This window comes from Ranitomeya imitator, chromosome 8, assembly GCF_032444005.1.
Source record: "Ranitomeya imitator isolate aRanImi1 chromosome 8, aRanImi1.pri, whole genome shotgun sequence".
Taxonomy (NCBI): Eukaryota; Metazoa; Chordata; class Amphibia; order Anura; family Dendrobatidae; genus Ranitomeya; species Ranitomeya imitator.
In genome coordinates, this window is record NC_091289.1 from 8,880,396 (window position 1) to 8,905,073 (window position 24,678).

A 24,678-nucleotide genomic window follows, 5' to 3' on the forward strand; every position below is an offset into this window, starting at 1 on the left:
TTTCTACTTCTTAGTGGTAACATTAAATGGTCATTTTAATACTAAGGCCGAAGTCACACTACTGTAGAATACGGCCAAGTGCTATGCAAGAAAATATTGTATAGCACTCGGCCCAGTGTTAATCTATGAGATTTTACAAAAAAGTCCAAAGTACTGGAGTTCTTTCCCATCACATCTTCTCTTCCCGCTCCCTTCTTTGGAAAGATCTGTAATAGGCAATGACTTGGCGTAAGTATCACTGCATTAGCGCTTTATAGGTTTTGCTGGAAAGACATCCATGTTTTCAGCTTCCCAAGAAACAGATGTAACTAAGAAACACTGGGAGATGTGACTATAAATTAAGCCATTATTTAGGTTCATTATTACAGATGCATATGCATCCCCCAGATGCGGTCCTGTTATATTGCTTGGCAGTTAATGCAGTCTTCAGAGCCAATCAGCCTTTAAAAGGTTGCCATTAAAGATTCATAAAAGCTCGTACGCTTCTGAGAGATTTGTGTGACTCGATGGTTTACAATCGAGCAAAAAAAGAAATTTGTCAAATGCGTGAAAATACTTTTAATATCCTCATATCGTGAAATGAATTCCATGCCGTCTCCGCTGATAAATAACATAATCATTTACAACAATCTGCAGTTATAATTACCATTAAAATGGCAAGTAAAATGTCAACACTTTGTTTCACCGATCAGGTACTGATTGTAGGGGGAGAAGCATTTCAAGAACATTATAGTGAAGACGTCTTGGGGCTACTTCATTGTGCATAATGGTCAGTACTGGGGAAGCCATATACATTTGCATTCCAATTGCTGTAGCTTGGCTGCTGATAATCAGGGGTACTGACAATGAAGTTGCAGAGGGGACGTAGCGCAGGACTATAGATCTCTAGAGTAGCACCAAACTGACAATAGAAGAAGTACAATTTACATTAAACATAAGATTCAGTGTCGGCGAGAAATCCGCAACATGTCGGCTGCATGACTGATCCCTAGAGTAGGGAAACCTATCTATAGTAAATGTCATTAATCATCCATAACATTAAGTGTTCCCGTCTATCTTGAGCTAGGATAATGGTAATCCCCAGGTATCTACTACAGTTCAGCCGCAATATGCATGGCCATCCTAAAATATCTGGTAAAAAAAATTTACTTTGATTATCTCGCTTACGTTGGTATCTGTCAGGGGTGAAATATATTGGGCTGCAAGTCTGAATAGTCAGTTCTGGAATTTAATGTACTGGATGCAGAAAATTGGGCATGTGTAAGGATCTGAGCAACTGTGACAAGGGTCAAATTTTAATGTTGCTACAATTGGGTCAGAATGTCTCCAAAATAGCAAGCCTTGTGGCATATTCCCAGTATGCAGCAAGAATTGTACGGCGTTCCAGATGTATTGGAAGCTTTGTGGGGTGTGCACAGTATATTACAAAGCTTGCAGGGTGTTAACAGTATATGACCGTTCTTTTGGGGCGTTACAGGCCTTGTGGGATGTTCCTGGTATTATATGGCGGGTCTTGAGGGATGTTTCCCGTGGGACGGCAAATTTTGTGTAATGATCCCAATATATGCTGGGTCTTGGGAGTTCCTGGTGTATAGAAGAGGTGTTACCATTATATGGCAAATATTGTGGGGTTTTCCCAGTGTACTGTGGGTCTTGAGGGATGCTCCCGATTTACGGCAATTGTGTTTTGTTCCTGGTATACAGTGGGTCTAAAGAAGTAAAATTGGTGACCGGGTGGTGATGAGTAAAGGCTAGCCTGTCTGGTTTGTTCTGACAGAGGAGCGACTGTGCTCCGAAATTACTGAAAAAAGTTAATGCTGAACTCCTGCCGAGCTCTTATGGACTCCATGTCTCAACGTGTAAGGATTGCTTCACTTTCGAAGCCCCTATGACATTCGGCAAACAAATACATAGACTCTCTTTTTCTAGATTCTAGAACAATATTTTTTTTAACCTTTGGGCAGTAATGAAAAATGTAATGATCACTTGTCGATAAAATTATAATATCAATAAAAAATCTGCCCCACAAAATATTTATTTAATGGTTTTTTTTAACAAGTTTCATAGAGTTGTAAACTTTATTGCTTTCTTCCAAAACAGTGCTATGCCTGTCCACAGGTTTTGTCCAGTACTGCAGCTTGATTTTGATCACTTCAGTGAAGCTTAACTGCAGTGCCAGACACAACCTTTAGGTAGGTGTGGTGCTATTTCTAGAATAAAGCAGCCATGTTTTCTATGCCGTACATAAATGACATTATATTAAGGCTAAACTGCTGTGAATCATCTCTTCATTGTTACCTATATGAGTGCCGCTCCTTTAAACAGATGAGAGGAGTTATAAGCTGAGGTAACATAGTAACATAGTAACATAGTTAGTAAGGCCGAAAAAAGACATTTGTCCATCCAGTTCAGCCTATATTCCATCATAATAAATCCCCAGATCTACGTCCTTCTACAGAACCTAATAATTGTATGATACAATATTGTTCTGCTCCAGGAAGACATCCAGGCCTCTCTTGAACCCCTCGACTGAGTTCGCCATCACCACCTCCTCAGGCAAGCAATTCCAGATTCTCACTGCCCTAACAGTAAAGAATCCTCTTCTATGTTGGTGGAAAAACCTTCTCTCCTCCAGACGCAAAGAATGCCCCCTTGTGCCCGTCACCTTCCTTGGTATAAACAGATCCTCAGCGAGATATTTGTATTGTCCCCTTATATACTTATACATGGTTATTAGATCGCCCCTCAGTCGTCTTTTTTCTAGACTAAATAATCCTAATTTCGCTAATCTATCTGGGTATTGTAGTTCTCCCATCCCCTTTATTAATTTTGTTGCCCTCCTTTGTACTCTCTCTAGTTCCATTATATCCTTCCTGAGCACCGGTGCCCAAAACTGGACACAGTACTCCATGTGCGGTCTAACTAGGGATTTGTACAGAGGCAGTATAATGCTCTCATCATGTGTATCCAGACCTCTTTTAATGCACCCCATGATCCTGTTTGCCTTGGCAGCTGCTGCCTGGCACTGGCTGCTCCAGGTAAGTTTATCATTAACTAGGATCCCCAAGTCCTTCTCCCTGTCAGATTTACCCAGTGGTTTCCCATTCAGTGTGTAATGGTGATATTGATTCCCTCTTCCCATGTGTATAACCTTACATTTATCATTGTTAAACCTCATCTGCCACCTTTCAGCCCAAGTTTCCAACTTATCCAGATCCATCTGTAGCAGAATACTATCTTCTCTTGTATTAACTGCTTTACATAGTTTTGTATCATCTGCAAATATCGATACTGTGTAAACCTTCTACCAGATCATTAATGAATATGTTGAAGAGAACAGGTCCCAATACTGACCCCTGCGGTACCCCACTGGTCACAGCGACCCAGTTAGAGACTATACCATTTATAACCACCCTCTGCTTTCTATCACTAAGCCAGTTACTAACCCATTTACACACATTTTCCCCCAGACCAAGCATTCTCATTTTGTGTACCAACCTCTTGTGCGGCACGGTATCAAACGCTTTGGAAAAATCGAGATATACCACGTCCAATGACTCACCGTGGTCCAGTCTATAGCTTACCTCTTCATAAAAACTGATTAGATTGGTTTGACAGGAGCGATTTCTCATAAACCCATGCTGATATGGAGTTAAACAGTTATTCTCATTGAGATAATCCAGAATAACATCCCTCAGAAACCCTTCAAATATTTTACCAACAATAGAGGTTAGACTTACTGGCCTATAATTTCCAGGTTCACTTTTAGAGCCCTTTTTGAATATTGGCACCACATTTGCTATGCGCCAGTCCTGCGGAACAGACCCTGTCGCTATAGAGTCACTAAAAATAAGAAATAATGGTTTATCTATTACATTACTTAGTTCTCTTAGTACTCGTGGGTGAATGCCATCCGGACCCGGAGATTTATCTATTTTAATCTTATTTAGCCGGTTTCGCACCTCTTCTTGGGTTAGATTGGTGACCCTTAATATAGGGTTTTCATTGTTTCTTGGGATTTCACCTAGCATTTCATTTTCCACCGTGAATACCGTGGAGAAGAAGGTGTTTAATATGTTAGCTTTTTCCTCGTCATCTACAACCATTCTTTCCTCACTATTTTTTAAGGGGCCTACATTTTCAGTTTTTATTCTTTTACTATTGATATAGTTGAAGAACAGTTTGGGATTAGTTTTACTCTCCTTAGCAATGTGCTTCTCTGTTTCCTTTTTGGCAGCTTTAATTAGTTTTTTAGATAAAGTATTTTTCTCCCTATAGTTTTTTAGAGCTTCAATGGTGCCATCCTGCTTTAGTAGTGCAAATGCTTTCTTTTTACTGTTAATTGCCTGTCTTACTTCTTTGTTTAGCCACATTGGGTTTTTCCTATTTCTAGTCCTTTTATTCCCACAAGGTATAAACCGCTTACACTGCCTATTTAGGATGTTCTTAAACATTTCCCATTTATTATCTGTATTCTCATTTCTGAGGATATTGTCCCAGTCTACCAGATTAAGGGCATCTCTAAGCTGTTCAAACTTTGCCTTCCTAAAGTTCAATGTTTTTGTGACTCCCTGACAAGTCCCCCTAGTGAAAGACAGGTGAAACTGCACAATATTGTGGTCGCTATTTCCTAAATGCCCAACCACCTGCAGATTTGTTATTCTGTCAGGTCTATTAGATAGTATTAGGTCTAAAAGTGCTGCTCCTCTGGTTGGATTCTGCACCAATTGTGAAAGATAATTTTTCTTGGTTATTAGCAGAAACCTGTTGCCTTTATGGGTTTCACAGGTTTCTGTTTCCCAGTTAATATCCGGGTAGTTAAAGTCCCCCATAACCAGGACCTCATTATGGGTTGCAGCTTCATCTATCTGCTTTAGAAGTAGACTTTCCATGCTTTCTGTTATATTTGGGGGTTTGTAACAGACCCCAATGAGAATTTTGTTACCATTTTTCCCTCCATGAATTTCAACCCATATGGACTCGACATCCTCATTCCCTTCGCTAATATCCTCCCTTAAAGTGGACTTTAGACAAGACTTTACATAGAGACAAACCCCTCCTCCTCTCCGATTTTTACGATCCTTTCTAAACAGACTGTAACCCTGTAAGTTAACTGCCCAGTCATAGCTTTCATCTAACCATGTCTCGGTTATTCCCACTATGTCAAAGTTACCTGTAGATATTTCTGCTTCTAGTTCTTCCATCTTGTTTGTCAGGCTTCTGGCGTTTGCGAGCATGCAGTTTAGAGGATTTTGTTTTGTTCCAATCTCCTCACTGTGGATTGTTTTAGAAATGTTCTTACCTCCCTTCTGAGTATGTTTTCCTGGGTCGTCTTTGTTCGAGTCTAATGTTTTTCTTCCCGTCCCCTCTTCTTCTAGTTTAACGCCCTCCTGATGAGTGTAGCGAGTCTTCTGGCGAATGTGTGTTTCCCAGGTTTGTTGAGGTGTAGTCCGTCTCTGGCGAGGAGTCCATCATACCAGTAATTCACACCGTGGTCCAGGAATCCAAATCCTTGTTGTCTGCACCATCGTCTTAGCCAGTTGTTTGCATCAAGGATCCTGTTCCATCTCCTGGTGCCATGCCCGTCTACTGGAAGGATAGAAGAAAAAACTACCTGTGCATCCAGTTCCTTTACCTTCTTCCCCAACTCTTCAAAGTCCTTGCAGATTGTCGGTAGGTCCTTCCTTGCCGTGTCATTGGTGCCAACATGTATCAGAAGAAATGGGTGGACGTCCTTGGAGCTGAAGAGCTTTGGTATCCTATCGGTCACATCCTTGATCATCGCACCTGGAAGGCAGCATACTTCTCTTGCAGTTATGTCTGGTCTGCAGATGGCTGCTTCGGTGCCTCTCAGTAGTGAGTCTCCCACCACCACCACTCTTCGTTGCTTCTTGGCTGTACTTTTTGCTGTCACTTGTTGCTGTGTGCCCTTTTCTTTTTTGCTTGCTGGTATTGCTTCATTCTTAGGTGTGCCATCTTCATCCTCTACAAAGATTTGATATCGGTTCTTCAGTTGTGTGGTTGGTGATTTCTCCATGGTCTTCTTGCTTCTTTTGGTCACATGCTTCCACTCATCTGCTTTTGGAGGTTCTCTGACACTTTTTGCACCTTCTGTGACCAGTAGAGATGCTTCTGTTCTGTCTAGAAAGTCTTCATTCTCTTTGATGAGTTTCAAAGTTGCTATTCTTTCTTCCAGACCCCGCACCTTTTCTTCTAAAAGGGCCACTAGTCTACACTTCTGACAGGTGAAATTGGATTCTTCTTCTGGTCGATCTGTGAACATGTAGCACATGCTGCAGCTCACCATGTAGGTTGTCACATCTGCCATGTTGCTCCTAGATCCTGCTGACTTGCTGTGTGTTTTCCTTCTTGTGTAATCTACTCAGCCAAGCTCTCTTGCAATAATGTCCTACAGGCAAAAATTCCTGAAGCTTGAATCCCTGGTTTGGTGATGCTTTCGAAGCAGCTGGTCCCGGCTGTACCCAACGATCTTCTAGCTTAGGGAGACTTCGCTTCTCCCAGAAGGCACCTGGAATATGCAAATTAGCCTCCTGAAGCTTGAATCCCTGGTTTGGTGATGCTTTCGAAGCAGCTGGTCCCGGCTGTACCCAACGATCTTCTAGCTTAGGGAGACTTCGCTTCTCCCAGAAGGCACCTGGAATATGCAAATTAGCCTCCTGAAGCTTGAATCCCTGGTTTGGTGATGCTTTCGAAGCAGCTGGTCCCGGCTGTACCCAACGATCTTCTAGCTTAGGGAGACTTCGCTTCTCCCAGAAGGCACCTGGAATATGCAAATTAGCCTCCTGAAGCTTGAATCCCTGGTTTGGTGATGCTTTCGAAGCAGCTGGTCCCGGCTGTACCCAACGATCTTCTAGCTTAGGGAGACTTCGCTTCTCCCAGAAGGCACCTGGAATATGCAAATTAGCCTCCTGAAGCTTGAATCCCTGGTTTGGTGATGCTTTCGAAGCAGCTGGTCCCGGCTGTACCCAACGATCTTCTAGCTTAGGGAGACTTCGCTTCTCCCAGAAGGCACCTGGAATATGCAAATTAGCCTCCTGAAGCTTGAATCCCTGGTTTGGTGATGCTTTCGAAGCAGCTGGTCCCGGCTGTACCCAACGATCTTCTAGCTTAGGGAGACTTCGCTTCTCCCAGAAGGCACCTGGAATATGCAAATTAGCCTCCTGAAGCTTGAATCCCTGGTTTGGTGATGCTTTCGAAGCAGCTGGTCCCGGCTGTACCCAACGATCTTCTAGCTTAGGGAGACTTCGCTTCTCCCAGAAGGCACCTGGAATATGCAAATTAGCCTCCTGAAGCTTGAATCCCTGGTTTGGTGATGCTTTCGAAGCAGCTGGTCCCGGCTGTACCCAACGATCTTCTAGCTTAGGGAGACTTCGCTTCTCCCAGAAGGCACCTGGAATATGCAAATTAGCCTCCTGAAGCTTGAATCCCTGGTTTGGTGATGCTTTCGAAGCAGCTGGTCCCGGCTGTACCCAACGATCTTCTAGCTTAGGGAGACTTCGCTTCTCCCAGAAGGCACCTGGAATATGCAAATTAGCCTCCTGAAGCTTGAATCCCTGGTTTGGTGATGCTTTCGAAGCAGCTGGTCCCGGCTGTACCCAACGATCTTCTAGCTTAGGGAGACTTCGCTTCTCCCAGAAGGCACCTGGAATATGCAAATTAGCCTCCTGAAGCTTGAATCCCTGGTTTGGTGATGCTTTCGAAGCAGCTGGTCCCGGCTGTACCCAACGATCTTCTAGCTTAGGGAGACTTCGCTTCTCCCAGAAGGCACCTGGAATATGCAAATTAGCCTCCTGAAGCTTGAATCCCTGGTTTGGTGATGCTTTCGAAGCAGCTGGTCCCGGCTGTACCCAACGATCTTCTAGCTTAGGGAGACTTCGCTTCTCCCAGAAGGCACCTGGAATATGCAAATTAGCCTCCTGAAGCTTGAATCCCTGGTTTGGTGATGCTTTCGAAGCAGCTGGTCCCGGCTGTACCCAACGATCTTCTAGCTTAGGGAGACTTCGCTTCTCCCAGAAGGCACCTGGAATATGCAAATTAGCCTCCTGAAGCTTGAATCCCTGGTTTGGTGATGCTTTCGAAGCAGCTGGTCCCGGCTGTACACAACGATCTTCTAGCTTAGGGAGACTTCGCTTCTCCCAGAAGGCACCTGGAATATGCAAATTAGCCTCCTGAAGCTTGAATCCCTGGTTTGGTGATGCTTTCGAAGCAGCTGGTCCCGGCTGTACCCAACGATCTTCTAGCTTAGGGAGACTTCGCTTCTCCCAGAAGGCACCTGGAATATGCAAATTAGCCTCCTGAAGCTTGAATCCCTGGTTTGGTGATGCTTTCGAAGCAGCTGGTCCCGGCTGTACCCAACGATCTTCTAGCTTAGGGAGACTTCGCTTCTCCCAGAAGGCACCTGGAATATGCAAATTAGCCTCCTGAAGCTTGAATCCCTGGTTTGGTGATGCTTTCGAAGCAGCTGGTCCCGGCTGTACCCAACGATCTTCTAGCTTAGGGAGACTTCGCTTCTCCCAGAAGGCACCTGGAATATGCAAATTAGCCTCCTGAAGCTTGAATCCCTGGTTTGGTGATGCTTTCGAAGCAGCTGGTCCCGGCTGTACCCAACGATCTTCTAGCTTAGGGAGACTTCGCTTCTCCCAGAAGGCACCTGGAATATGCAAATTAGCCTCCTGAAGCTTGAATCCCTGGTTTGGTGATGCTTTCGAAGCAGCTGGTCCCGGCTGTACCCAACGATCTTCTAGCTTAGGGAGACTTCGCTTCTCCCAGAAGGCACCTGGAATATGCAAATTAGCCTCCTGAAGCTTGAATCCCTGGTTTGGTGATGCTTTCGAAGCAGCTGGTCCCGGCTGTACCCAACGATCTTCTAGCTTAGGGAGACTTCGCTTCTCCCAGAAGGCACCTGGAATATGCAAATTAGCCTCCTGAAGCTTGAATCCCTGGTTTGGTGATGCTTTCGAAGCAGCTGGTCCCGGCTGTACCCAACGATCTTCTAGCTTAGGGAGACTTCGCTTCTCCCAGAAGGCACCTGGAATATGCAAATTAGCCTCCTGAAGCTTGAATCCCTGGTTTGGTGATGCTTTCGAAGCAGCTGGTCCCGGCTGTACCCAACGATCTTCTAGCTTAGGGAGACTTCGCTTCTCCCAGAAGGCACCTGGAATATGCAAATTAGCCTCCTGAAGCTTGAATCCCTGGTTTGGTGATGCTTTCGAAGCAGCTGGTCCCGGCTGTACCCAACGATCTTCTAGCTTAGGGAGACTTCGCTTCTCCCAGAAGGCACCTGGAATATGCAAATTAGCCTCCTGAAGCTTGAATCCCTGGTTTGGTGATGCTTTCGAAGCAGCTGGTCCCGGCTGTACCCAACGATCTTCTAGCTTAGGGAGACTTCGCTTCTCCCAGAAGGCACCTGGAATATGCAAATTAGCCTCCTGAAGCTTGAATCCCTGGTTTGGTGATGCTTTCGAAGCAGCTGGTCCCGGCTGTACCCAACGATCTTCTAGCTTAGGGAGACTTCGCTTCTCCCAGAAGGCACCTGGAATATGCAAATTAGCCTCCTGAAGCTTGAATCCCTGGTTTGGTGATGCTTTCGAAGCAGCTGAGACTTCGCTTCTCCCAGAAGGCACCTGGAATATGCAAATTAGCCTCCTGAAGCTTGAATCCCTGGTTTGGTGATGCTTTCGAAGCAGCTGGTCCCGGCTGTACCCAACGATCTTCTAGCTTAGGGAGACTTCGCTTCTCCCAGAAGGCACCTGGAATATGCAAATTAGCCTCCTGAAGCTTGAATCCCTGGTTTGGTGATGCTTTCGAAGCAGCTGGTCCCGGCTGTACCCAACGATCTTCTAGCTTAGGGAGACTTCGCTTCTCCCAGAAGGCACCTGGAATATGCAAATTAGCCTCCTGAAGCTTGAATCCCTGGTTTGGTGATGCTTTCGAAGCAGCTGGTCCCGGCTGTACCCAACGATCTTCTAGCTTAGGGAGACTTCGCTTCTCCCAGAAGGCACCTGGAATATGCAAATTAGCCTCCTGAAGCTTGAATCCCTGGTTTGGTGATGCTTTCGAAGCAGCTGGTCCCGGCTGTACCCAACGATCTTCTAGCTTAGGGAGACTTCGCTTCTCCCAGAAGGCACCTGGAATATGCAAATTAGCCTCCTGAAGCTTGAATCCCTGGTTTGGTGATGCTTTCGAAGCAGCTGGTCCCGGCTGTACCCAACGATCTTCTAGCTTAGGGAGACTTCGCTTCTCCCAGAAGGCACCTGGAATATGCAAATTAGCCTCCTGAAGCTTGAATCCCTGGTTTGGTGATGCTTTCGAAGCAGCTGGTCCCGGCTGTACCCAACGATCTTCTAGCTTAGGGAGACTTCGCTTCTCCCAGAAGGCACCTGGAATATGCAAATTAGCCTCCTGAAGCTTGAATCCCTGGTTTGGTGATGCTTTCGAAGCAGCTGGTCCCGGCTGTACCCAACGATCTTCTAGCTTAGGGAGACTTCGCTTCTCCCAGAAGGCACCTGGAATATGCAAATTAGCCTCCTGAAGCTTGAATCCCTGGTTTGGTGATGCTTTCGAAGCAGCTGGTCCCGGCTGTACCCAACGATCTTCTAGCTTAGGGAGACTTCGCTTCTCCCAGAAGGCACCTGGAATATGCAAATTAGCCTCCTGAAGCTTGAATCCCTGGTTTGGTGATGCTTTCGAAGCAGCTGGTCCCGGCTGTACCCAACGATCTTCTAGCTTAGGGAGACTTCGCTTCTCCCAGAAGGCACCTGGAATATGCAAATTAGCCTCCTGAAGCTTGAATCCCTGGTTTGGTGATGCTTTCGAAGCAGCTGGTCCCGGCTGTACCCAACGATCTTCTAGCTTAGGGAGACTTCGCTTCTCCCAGAAGGCACCTGGAATATGCAAATTAGCCTCCTGAAGCTTGAATCCCTGGTTTGGTGATGCTTTCGAAGCAGCTGGTCCCGGCTGTACCCAACGATCTTCTAGCTTAGGGAGACTTCGCTTCTCCCAGAAGGCACCTGGAATATGCAAATTAGCCTCCTGAAGCTTGAATCCCTGGTTTGGTGATGCTTTCGAAGCAGCTGGTCCCGGCTGTACCCAACGATCTTCTAGCTTAGGGAGACTTCGCTTCTCCCAGAAGGCACCTGGAATATGCAAATTAGCCTCCTGAAGCTTGAATCCCTGGTTTGGTGATGCTTTCGAAGCAGCTGGTCCCGGCTGTACCCAACGATCTTCTAGCTTAGGGAGACTTCGCTTCTCCCAGAAGGCACCTGGAATATGCAAATTAGCCTCCTGAAGCTTGAATCCCTGGTTTGGTGATGCTTTCGAAGCAGCTGGTCCCGGCTGTACCCAACGATCTTCTAGCTTAGGGAGACTTCGCTTCTCCCAGAAGGCACCTGGAATATGCAAATTAGCCTCCTGAAGCTTGAATCCCTGGTTTGGTGATGCTTTCGAAGCAGCTGGTCCCGGCTGTACCCAACGATCTTCTAGCTTAGGGAGACTTCGCTTCTCCCAGAAGGCACCTGGAATATGCAAATTAGCCTCCTGAAGCTTGAATCCCTGGTTTGGTGATGCTTTCGAAGCAGCTGGTCCCGGCTGTACCCAACGATCTTCTAGCTTAGGGAGACTTCGCTTCTCCCAGAAGGCACCTGGAATATGCAAATTAGCCTCCTGAAGCTTGAATCCCTGGTTTGGTGATGCTTTCGAAGCAGCTGGTCCCGGCTGTACCCAACGATCTTCTAGCTTAGGGAGACTTCGCTTCTCCCAGAAGGCACCTGGAATATGCAAATTAGCCTCCTGAAGCTTGAATCCCTGGTTTGGTGATGCTTTCGAAGCAGCTGGTCCCGGCTGTACCCAACGATCTTCTAGCTTAGGGAGACTTCGCTTCTCCCAGAAGGCACCTGGAATATGCAAATTAGCCTCCTGAAGCTTGAATCCCTGGTTTGGTGATGCTTTCGAAGCAGCTGGTCCCGGCTGTACCCAACGATCTTCTAGCTTAGGGAGACTTCGCTTCTCCCAGAAGGCACCTGGAATATGCAAATTAGCCTCCTGAAGCTTGAATCCCTGGTTTGGTGATGCTTTCGAAGCAGCTGGTCCCGGCTGTACCCAACGATCTTCTAGCTTAGGGAGACTTCGCTTCTCCCAGAAGGCACCTGGAATATGCAAATTAGCCTCCTGAAGCTTGAATCCCTGGTTTGGTGATGCTTTCGAAGCAGCTGGTCCCGGCTGTACCCAACGATCTTCTAGCTTAGGGAGACTTCGCTTCTCCCAGAAGGCACCTGGAATATGCAAATTAGCCTCCTGAAGCTTGAATCCCTGGTTTGGTGATGCTTTCGAAGCAGCTGGTCCCGGCTGTACCCAACGATCTTCTAGCTTAGGGAGACTTCGCTTCTCCCAGAAGGCACCTGGAATATGCAAATTAGCCTCCTGAAGCTTGAATCCCTGGTTTGGTGATGCTTTCGAAGCAGCTGGTCCCGGCTGTACCCAACGATCTTCTAGCTTAGGGAGACTTCGCTTCTCCCAGAAGGCACCTGGAATATGCAAATTAGCCTCCTGAAGCTTGAATCCCTGGTTTGGTGATGCTTTCGAAGCAGCTGGTCCCGGCTGTACCCAACGATCTTCTAGCTTAGGGAGACTTCGCTTCTCCCAGAAGGCACCTGGAATATGCAAATTAGCCTCCTGAAGCTTGAATCCCTGGTTTGGTGATGCTTTCGAAGCAGCTGGTCCCGGCTGTACCCAACGATCTTCTAGCTTAGGGAGACTTCGCTTCTCCCAGAAGGCACCTGGAATATGCAAATTAGCCTCCTGAAGCTTGAATCCCTGGTTTGGTGATGCTTTCGAAGCAGCTGGTCCCGGCTGTACCCAACGATCTTCTAGCTTAGGGAGACTTCGCTTCTCCCAGAAGGCACCTGGAATATGCAAATTAGCCTCCTGAAGCTTGAATCCCTGGTTTGGTGATGCTTTCGAAGCAGCTGGTCCCGGCTGTACCCAACGATCTTCTAGCTTAGGGAGACTTCGCTTCTCCCAGAAGGCACCTGGAATATGCAAATTAGCCTCCTGAAGCTTGAATCCCTGGTTTGGTGATGCTTTCGAGGCGGTAATTTCGAGGTGGTAATTGCTTGTCTTATTATATTGTCTCTACAACATATATCCATTAGTGATGAGCAAATACATTTGGCATTATTCGATACTCGCATGAATAGTATGCTATTCGGGCTATTCGTTGTGAGTTATTTGGTATTCGCCTCGTTATATATTCGGATGACCCGCCCAGCATGTTTGGCACTTTTATTTGCTTGCCAATCACAATGCTGGCACAGGGTGTTTGTCACTCTGTCATGTGCTTGACAGCGCAGCAAACACCGCTTCTGACCGGCGGTGAAATCATACCCACCGGTCAAAGAGCTGCGGTTCCCATGCTGTCAAAAGACAGCGTGAACACGCAGCTGTGATCGGAGGTATAAAATTTACCTCCAGTCTCTGGTGTCAGCTGATGGGACTACAGCTCCCATCAGCCGACTCCTGCTGCCGCTAATAACAGTGAGAGCAGGAGCGGCAGATGGGTGGATTCATCAGCCGGCTCCTGCGCTATAAATGAATAATTTAAAAAAAACCCGGCGTGGGTTCCCCTGTATTTTTGATAACCAGCCAGGCAAAACTCACAGCTCGGGGCTGCAACCCTCAGCTGTCAACAAGGCTGGTTTTCAAGAATAGAGGGGTCCCCACGTCGCATTTTTTTAATAGTTTAAATAACTAATTAAAAAAAAACAGCATGGGCTTCCCCTCCATTTTTGACAACCAGCCTTGCTAAAGCAGACAGCTGGGGGCTGGTATTCTCAGGCTGGTAAGGGGCCATGGATATTGGCACCCCCAGCCTAAAAATAACAGCCGCCCAGAAAAGGCACATCTATTAGATGCGCTAATTCTGGCGCTTTACCCGGCTCTTCCCACTTGCCCTGTAGCGGTGGCAAGTGGGGTTCATATTTGTGGGGTTGATGTCACCTTTGTATTGTCTGGTGACATCAATCTTAGTAATGGAGAGGCATCTATAAGACACCTATCCATTACTAACTCTATAGTTATATGGTAAATAAAGACACAGCAAGAGTAAAGTCCTTAATTTAAAAAAAACAAAGCACACTTTTCTACTTTTATTTAAAAATAGCAAACAGTTATACTCACCTAACGCCTGATTCCACTGAATCCCTTGTCTCCTGTAAGAAAACAAAATAAAAACAACAATATCCCTCACTTGTCTGTCATTCTGTCTCATGCTGTAATCCATGTCTTTTGGATGACCAGTTTTCAACCTGGACGGTGCAAAGATGCAACCGTCCCGTCTGAAAACTTCTGGGAAAATGAGCTGCTCCGAGCGCAGCCTCAGTGACTAGCGGTGACGTTATCGAGGTTACCTCCGATCACTGAGGCTGCGTTCCCAGCCGGGCTGAACTGCAGTGACTTCAGCACCGTGGGAAAAAGTTAGTGATGAGGTCACCGCAGTTCAAGCTCAGTGACTTCACATCTGATCACCGTGAGAATTTCTCAGAGCCTGGTCCCAGGGCAAGTGTATAAAGGGATTAGTTTACACTTGACTGTATGCACCCAGCACCTTTCTTGTGTTGGGATAGGAAATACCATATGAGTGTAGACTTCCACAAACTGTGAGGATCGCTCACATATCCCATTACAGAATCCATTTTTCCAGGGATTTCCCCTTTAATTCAGCTGGCATGAAGGAAGATCTGGGCCAAGAATATATATAGACATCATTCCAGATATACAATGTAGAGACTGCCTCGTCTGTACGAAGTTTTATTCGTCAAGAGTCCCTGCAGCTGCGATCTGTCAAGCTGAGCAGAAAACCATTACCGATAAACAGAATAGACAGAGATGTGCTTAGCTCCTGTGTGTGCTCAGCATCCCAGCAGCGAGGATCTGTCAGTATCCCGTGGACAGCTATGCACGTGTTTGCCTTCGTGCTGCTCTCATTTAGTCAACGGACTCATTTAGCAGAGCCAGGCGAGGACAGAGCGGGTGCAAGTATGAGAAGTAGCTGACGAGGCATCACTGCATTGTAAGGCCTAAATTTAATTTATCTACATGGAGGTAAAGGATTTTGTGCACAGGAAGAAGTGATTTTTTTTTTTTTATCATTTTTAATCCTTGAGATTGTGCTCTGAAAATGTAAACTGTGCCACAAAATAAACAGTTCACAAAGACGCGAGCTATCTGTCCTCTCCGAAAGGATAAGGGTCCCCAAAACCATTCCCCGTCCCTCCAAGCCAGAAGGCCACAGCGATGGTCAGTGACAAGTGGCTTCCTCTACCCGAAGCCAGAGGAGGCCCAATCTTGCTCCCAGCATCAGCCTGGGCTCCCACCCAAGCAACAACTGGTAGCCATTGCCTGTCTGCGCCCTTCCTGAGAGAGGAGAACCAGGGGTTGTTCAAGAAGAAGTGATGTCACAATGGAAACTTGTCAACATATCCTTCAAAATTTGATAACATTTGGTAATATGAAGCCCAGAATTCAGCCCCATCCAACACCTAGAATGGAGATTGCGAACCCGACAACCCATCAACATCAGTGTCTATCCTCACAAATGCTCTTTTGGATGAAATTGAAAAAATTCCCATTGACACCTCCAAAATCTTGTACAAATCAGGAGCTGTTATATGTGCAAAAAGGAAGAATTAATTGGAATAAACAGTGCTCTGGGGATCAGGCTAATTGTGAGTATACAATGACAAGAGATAGCGAGACAGACGTGACAAAAAGCACTGTAAAATACAAGTTGATCCAGTTTATTATTACCATAGATTGGTTTGCAATGCGAGATCATGATAAATATGGGATGGTGTTCCTAGAAGCCTCCTTTAAATATATGTGCATAATAATAATCTTTATTTTTATATATTATTATTATTATGCACATATATTTAATGCACGGATTTACTCCTACTATGAGACCCCTACCTGGCCTGGCGGTGCAGACTTCCCAGCCATATAATACCAGCTACTGTTTCATATGGCATATGGGGGGGGGGGGCATTACAGTGTTTCCATTTGGGCTAATGGGAATGTTCCCATCTCATAAAGCAATGGTGTATCCATGGAATATGCCATCGCTTTATAAACATTGCTGATCCAAATTCTTAGACCCTTATTGATTGAGAATAAAGTGTCCGGAGCGCTGCATCGGAAATGCTGCCCGTCAGTTTGACTGCAGATGGTTGGGGCCCCTGCACAGTGGGTAGCTGGTGGCACCATTGTGCGGGGAAAGGATGAAAAGACCACTGCCCTGAATCTGCAGTGCGGCCCCTTAATTATGATAATCTTTGGTGGTGCCAGGGCCTTGACTACCACCCTGCCCTACCACCAAAGATAAAATGATAGCATTTCATCAGTTTAAAAGATGAAAATATTCCCTTAAGTTCCTCTATAGGCACCACAAGTGTAACCTAAGAGGCAGTACTGCAAACTCAGCACAGCCAGATAGAAGCTGCTGCTCTTTCCATCCACTATGCTTTGCCCTGCTTTCTCTGTTTTTTTTTTTTTTTTGTTTGTTTGTTTTTTTACATTGTGTAATAACACTTCAATGGGAAGTCAGTGCATGATAGAAAATCCCACACAGCACTACCAGGATGATTAAAACCTACTAGGAACTAAAAATACCAGTTATATTAACTGGTACGCAAGATGAGCCTCCATATGGTGGGAGCCTGGATTTTTGCTTCAAGTTGCCTAATGTAAGTGCAAGTAAATAAAGAATAAACTGCCTTGGAGACCTCAGGCGCACCCGCCTGTGATGTTTAATGTTTGCTGCAATATATACAAGTGCTCCACAGCGAGAAACATCAATTTTCTGCTTTCAGCTTGGGATATTTGATGATGGTGATTTTAATTAAGTCAAAAAGCTGCTGTTGAACATTTTTAAAAACTACTTGTTTTGCAAATTCATCAATAAAAATACATTGTCATCAAATAACTTGTCAGCAAGAATCGTAGAGCTCCAGAGACGTGAATCATTAATGCTGCAATTCATTATCTGATGCTTCGTCATGTTCCGCTAAAAACGACTGCATTAAATATTCCAGAAATTACCAGGATTTAAATTACAACCATGCGGAGTCAAGGAACCTCACGTAGAGGTGACTTCTAATATCTCCTAGATGAGTGCCTCTTCCAAGGGATTCTGCCCTCAGATCGGGTACAGAATATTGTCAGAGTATGAAGTTTACCCGACCCAGACCGCTCACTGACTAAAGATCACCAACACTGAGAACTATTGAATGAATGAATAAATACATATACCCATGAAAGTCAACGCAAAAGGGCAGTGAATACCCACTGGCTTAAGAGAAGATGTAGCAAACTAAATATAGACATCTTACATACAGTATACCAGCAGCTATAGGCTCTTATCAAATCGGTGATGATAAAGTATCATAGATAGACCTAGAAAGAGTTAAATAAGCACTCCCACTAACTTTTGTATTCATTAAATGTGTGTACATGAATGTAATGTGAGTGTAGTAATATGCTCATCTACATCGTATTCTCCTGTGTCCAGTGTCTTCTCTGCTTCTGAGTTATGTTGCCGCAATTGCGATTAGCCAGCTTGTTCTATGACCTATGCAAGAATATGAGATTGATTTTCAAGGAAAGCCCCTATGTACAAGAAGATAACTACTATAATACTGCTCCTATGTACAAGAAGATAACTACTATAATACTGCTCCTATGTACAAGAAGATAACTACTATAATACTGCCCCTATGTACAAGAATATAACTACTATAATACTGCCCCTATGTACAAGAATATAACTACTATAATACTGCTCCTATGTACAAGAAGATAACTACTATAATACTGCCCCTATGTACAAGAATATAACTACTATAATACTGCTCCTACGTACAAGAATATAACTACTATAATACTGCCCCTATGTACAAGAAGATAACTACTATAATACTGCCCCTATGTACAAGAATATAACTACTATAATACTGCCCCTATGTACAAGAATATAACTACTGTAATACTGCCCATATGTACAAGAATAGAACTACTATAATACTGCTCCTATGTACAAGAAGATAACTACTATAATACTGCTCCTATGTACAAGAAGATAACTACTATAATACTGCTCCTATGTACAAGAATATAACTACTGTAATACTGCCCATATGTACAAGAATAGAACTACTGTAATACTGCTCCTATGTACAAGAATATAACTACTATAATACTGCTCCTATGTACAAGAATATTACTACTATAATACTGCTCCTATGTACAAGAATATAACTACTATAATACTGCTCCTATGTACAAGAATATGACTACTATAATACTGCTCCTATGTACAAGAATATAACTACTATAATACTGCTCCTATGTACAAGAATATAACTACTGTAATACTGTCCCCTATGTACAATAATATAACTACTATAATATTGCTCCCTATTTACAAGAATATAACTACTATAATACTGCTCCTATGTACAATAATATAACTACTATAATCTAGTTTGCTATTGATAAGAAAATGGGTGTCAAAATGTATAAGCATTTTATATATTTTGTAGAATGAATGATAAATGGAAACCAGTAATAATTTTTGTGCATAACTTTTTTATTTCCCATAAAGTGCTGGCAAACATAATTCTGACACTTGGAAAGTAACTTTGTGGTTTCTTGTTCAGGCTCAGTATTACTGCTGATTTAATACTTCTCCGCTCCATAAGAACAGAATGTGTCACATTAATGTATTCATGCCGGCAACTTCCTACCACTCTAGTTCCCAAAATAGGGTTCTGATTACATAGAACGGTGGCACTGTAAGCCAAGAGCCCCTCTGCTCTTACCCAAAAGCGATTTTTGTCACTCTTGGATAAATCTGCAAGATTGCTTTTGGCCAAACAAGCAGTATTGCGGTGTTGTTAAATGGCCAAACTTCCTTTTACTGGAAACTGCAACTAGATTTTTATACAAATCTAATAAGTTTAATCAAGTCTAAAAAATGGAGATGCTGCGTGATAAGGCTATTGGGAAATGTAAAGGACGGCTCTATTGGTAACTTTAATCAATCTCTGATCCTTGTTTGCTCCCTAATTCTGAGCTGATTGTTTGGCGATTATTTTGCTTCTCCGCTAAATAATGGTCTGTACCATGCACAGAAGAACCAAGGAAAAGGAAGACTTGAAAAACACAAACTGCAAAATAGGGTATTATCTGGGTAACAATGTTAAAACAATTGCATAGTGGTGCTCACCTGGTCGGGTTGTGGGCACACAACCACTGGTAATGCTTAAGGCTGCTTCAGATGCACACATGGGTTAATTCTAACCTGTAAGTGGTTTGTCAACGCGTTTCGAAGTATATAAACTTCTTCTTCTGGTCAACAACTATTGAAACTTGACAAACCACTTATACTCGGATTGGTATCCTTCATCCTTCCTTCACAGCATTAGGCTACGTTCACATTAGCGTTACGCTAATGTGCGTCGCTGTTGCGTCGGCGACGCGCCCCTATGTTTAACATAGGGGACGCGTGCGTTTTTTTGGTCGCGTTTTTCGACACGTGCGTCGTTTCCGACGCTAGCGTCGGACGCAAGAAAATGCAACAAGTTGCATTTTTCGTGCGTCCGATTTTCGTCAAAAAACGACGCACGCGTCGCAAAACGCAGCGTTTTTGTGCGCGTTTTTTGTGCGTCGTGCGTTGCGTCGCCGACGCACCGGCGCGCAACGCTAATGTGAACGTAGCCTTACATGCATAGAAGCACAGTATTTTTTTCTATCAGTTCGCTACCTATTCCTATGAAGTTGTCTAAGGTTATGTGCCCACAATCAGGAACTGCTGCGGATCTGACGCTGTGTATTTATGTTATGCAGCATCATAGCAGCCAGCTGTGACAGCATTTTGGATGGGATTTCTAGAGATCGGATGTCCACTATGTGTGCAGGTGCACCTGCAGATCGCCCACGGACACTGACGTGCGGTGTGTCTATCAAGTCCACAGCATGTCAATTAATCCTGCGGAGAATAACAAAAAAAAAGTCCCCAATCCAATCTGTAGATCCCAAGAAAGACCTTTTACTATACTCACAAATGGCGTGGTTTGATCCGATGGGTGCCTCTCGTCTAGAGCCGGTGCCTCCTCTCTTCCTTCAGTCGCTGTCCTTCTTACCTATTTTATGTGGATGATGTTTGACACCTCACCCACATGAAGCAAGAAAGGAGGCTGGTGACTAAAGGAAGATCGGAGGCTTCGGATCAAGACCAGGGACATCCATTGTCTAGTATGCTCTAAAAGAGGCCTTAAGGGGAACCTGTCACCAGTGAAAACTGTTAATCTTCAGATATGGGTTTAATCTGCAGGTTAATATCTTTTCTAACCTGTACGTAGCCATACGCTGAAGGGAGAAAAGTAACTTTATTCTACCCCGCAGAGTTCGGTTTCAGTCACAGGGGCAGCGCAGGCGCTGGTTCAGTCACTACTCCGAAAATACAGAGCGGCCGCTGTATCCGCGCCACCAGCACTGACTGGCTCTGCATTGGGGCTGGTTGTTAGTCAGTGTCGGGGGCGCGGATACAGCTGCCGGTTTGTATTGTCAGAGTGGTGACTGAACCAGCGCCGGTGCCACCCTCGTCACTGAAACCGAACTCTACAGGGGAGAATAAAATTAATTTTCTCCCTGCAGTTTTCGGCTAAGATCAGGCAGCATAGAAAAGCTATTAACTTGCAGATTATCCCCATATCTGCAGGTTAACAGCGTTTTTGCTGATGACGGGTTTCCTTGAATGGTGGTGGCCGGACTTTATATGGGCAAAATAAGGTGACAGGTTCCCTTTAGCAAAGGTCCGCTTCCAATTCCTGTAGGAAAACACAGGCCTACTGTACCTCCCCTTGTAACATGTATCAGCATCTGTTATTTTAAATACATTTTAAAGGGAATCTTCTCAAAAACGCTGTTCATATTAACGCATGGGTCAAATAAGGGACTGACGCCCTATAAAAATCATACCTTTGTTCTAATAAACATTGTCTTTCTGCATAAAAAGTAGTTTGTATGATATACAAGTGAAGGCGTGCGGTGCGCCCTTGTCATGTCACTAGCTCTCCACGCACCTCTCTGCCCCTTGATTACCGTAGATTGACTGAATTTCATCATTCATCAATGCTATGGCTCTTCAATGGGAAGCAGGAGTTTGGAGCTATAGATCAGGACAATGGAGCTTTATAATTAGAAAGATATTCTGAAATGCTCGATTTTATAAAAGCAATGGATTGAAAATTCGTGCTTGTGGAGAAGTATAATGCAGAGAAATCATGTCTTCCATGTCGTGTGTGACTCATTCACGAGACATCTGAAGAGTGGATTGACCGCAGCACAGAGTATCGTTGACATAGATACAATGTATCGACCACTTTTGTTTCTTTTGCTTGTGGAGACTAAATTCATTTTTAGACATATTTTCCAAAGGTATTGAGACTACATCTTGGAAATTAAAGGAGCGTGGCGCTTGTGTACGCAATCCATAGCAGAGGGTTGGCATTTCTGCCGGATTACCACATAATGAAGGGTGGTATTTTCTTCAGAAGAGTGATATTTTAGAAGCTCTGGCTGATGGATAAAGAGCTCAAAACCCCAGATGTTCATATTACAAACTTAATTTGTTCTGCTTGTATTTAAATGTAGAAACATAGTAGAAGCTAGGCCACTTGTGGCCAATTCAGAGGATTTTTTGGTGTCACTTTACTTTCATTTTAGTTTTGGTTTTTTTTGGATATGCACTCCTGATGCAATAATGTGATTTCTGGACATTCTGCAAATTGTCCCATTGTGCTGTAAATCCAAACATTGAGGTAACCAACAAGGATCATTATGATAAAAGGTGATCTATAGATCATTAGTTCTTAATCTGTAACTCCTACTCTTCTGGAATCGGACACCACTAATTCTGATGCTGTATTGAAACCTCTTTCTCTGCTATTACCGTCACACTTGTCTCTTATAATCAGAGAAAGGCCTGTATATAAAATAGACACAGAGCGTGTGAATTCTTCTTCTCTGTTCCTCTAGGGTGAAGAACTGGACTCCCTCACACAGAGGCTCAACAAGATCATAACTGCTGATTCCCCAACCGACTAAAATACACAAGCTGACCCCAGAAGTGGCTTATTATCACTGGCCCCAAGCTATAGTTTCATTATAAGGTGCTAAAAATAATTGTTCCTTTCTTTACAAACCCAGAACTCCCCCAGCTGCACTGCTACATTCGAATTCTAAAATTTGTCTCTTTGTGATCTATGACATGATAAATACTGAACATTTCCTATTCCCACTCCCATTTGTCATAGATAAGGAAATCCTGCAGTTTGTGACTTTTAATCTGGATTTTTCTGAGAGATCTGTTGCACCCTGGATGTTGCTACCTCCACTGAAAACTTAGTCACATGTAACTGCATATGGAGGATATTTGGTGGGGTCTTCACTTGGTGATTTTCTCTATGACATGATCACCAGTTATAACGCTATATTGTGAAGAACCAACAAGCAATTCCTTGTATCTCCGCTTTCTGGCTCCATATTGTTTTGACAAGAGGAACAGGGTTGTTTGGTTCGAAAGATCTAGATGTATAAGTTTTAGCCCATCATAACGACTTATCCCCCACCCATACTGAGAATGGGGCTCTGGAGTACACTGTTAAAATGAAGTGATGTTGGCGCATGTACACCACTGCTACTATACAGTAAACATTAGAATTGTCTCCATCAGTCCATAGACATCGCTCTGTTCAAACGAAACGCTGGGAAAGCCTCAGTCTTAGAATTGGTGGGGACACCTGCAGTTGGATGCCAACAATTATCACCTATGGATAAGTCATAAATTGATATGACAACCAAAACCATTCCCTTTAATAGGTACCCGATCCAAAGCACCACTTACCCTTTACAATCTCTACTTGTATTTTACCATGCATTCCCCCCCTGATACACCAGCTACATTGAAGAGAATGGGTCAGAGATTCAATAGCACAAACAGCCTGCTGTCAGCTGTAGTTTTGGTCTGAAGCAGGTTGGTTTTCTAACTTTGTACAACTCTTGAAATCTTGACCTTCTGGATTCATGACCGGGATGCCAGAATGTTAGTAAGCACTGACCCAGAATCTAATTCATGAGTTTACGACTAATGTTACAAGGGGCGATATAAAACCAGAACTTATCTCTATAGCTTTCGTTTATATATTTCCCCAAGGAGAGACTGCACTTGTATCTTCAAAAAATAGAACAGACTCAGCAGTGAAAACTGAGAACGATCAGCATTGGAAATATAACCCTGTGCTATATTTATGAGCCATTAAAGCTGCTGTGAGTTCTGGCGCCGTTCCCTGGTCCTTAGTCATAGTACAGACCTGTTCTCCAGCACTTCAGAAGCACGGTGGATTTAAAGGCTCATAAATAAGGAGCAAATCTATTTAGGGTGCTGACCTTTTTTTTTCTTGCTGTATTGTCGTAAGCTCCATAAGAAACAATCATCTAAGTTTTCACAGTATACGGTATGTCATGTCATTCAGGGTCTGTAGGAATCTGACTGACAACCAATGTGATTACTAGTAGAGGAGGACGATATCACGTTGACCAGGGTGTGTTGTGGTAAATGAGAAGCCTCTTGTGTTCCAAACTGGTTCTTTATTGTACCAACGCATTTCGGCACTGGACCACTGCCTTTCTCAAAGAAAAAAACACCCTTACCTTGAGAAATGCGATGGAACAATAAATATTTTTTTCATTTACTGCATAGTACCTGTTGAACCTGATATTGTCCTCCAGTACTGCTAATCGTCTAGAAGTCGTTGTTCTCCGCCAGCCACGGGGCCGCAGCAGCATTTTCATGTGTCTTCAGGTCTTGTACCTTCACATTTTACTGCCAGCTTGACAACCAATGTGGTCATCATTATTGGTTCCACTTGGGTTGTCACCAAGTATCTAAAAGTTCTGCAGGTTGGCAAACAAGACTTTGAACGTTTTATTTCTATGTTTGACGCAAGGAAAAATAGAGTTTTACATAGAAATGGCAATTATCTGGATATTTTCTTACAATTGGCAGAAAGTCCTATTTCTATAAAGTGTTGACAACTCTGGAGCCTGTAACTAGAGGGGAACGTGGAGTGAAATGTACTGGGCTCAGTACATGAAATCAATAGCTGATATGTTCAGAAAGGGCATGTCCTTTTATCGTTATCCAAAAATACATTTTTCCAATTTTGTTTTTTTACATTTGAAACAATGTTGCATAATAATAGTTCATAATAAGTTTTATAACATTCTCTTAGTCTTTAGGCAATTATGACCTGTGCCGTTCAAGAAATGCTACAAGGAAACGGTGACTCTTAGATTTCCATAGTCATGTAAAGATCCAGTGGTGTCACCCACATTGCTAGTGAGGGACTGCTATGGGATGAACCTTCCCAACAAACCAAACGGCTCCTCATATCTCCGATTCCTGGACCCTTGTTATTGTGATCTGGGGAAAAGGGATATTTAGTTCACTAGATCTAACCTTTAATAGGTTAATATGTTTTAATAGGATGTGCTCCATACTTGTACAATACCTGCCTCACATCCAATGGTCAATGTGTCAGCTGT

At 44.1% G+C, this 24,678-nt stretch overlaps 1 long non-coding RNA gene across 1 annotated transcript in view; it reads left to right on the forward strand.

Moving 5' to 3' along the window:
• Positions 1 to 22,781, forward strand: part of LOC138647089 (uncharacterized) — a 38,699-nt gene extending 15,918 nt beyond the window's left edge. The window contains exon 3 of the long non-coding RNA XR_011314874.1: positions 22,111 to 22,781. This is a non-coding gene — a long non-coding RNA (uncharacterized lncRNA). The remainder of the gene's footprint in view (positions 1 to 22,110) is intronic.
• Positions 22,782 to 24,678: the final 1,897 nt, after the last annotated feature.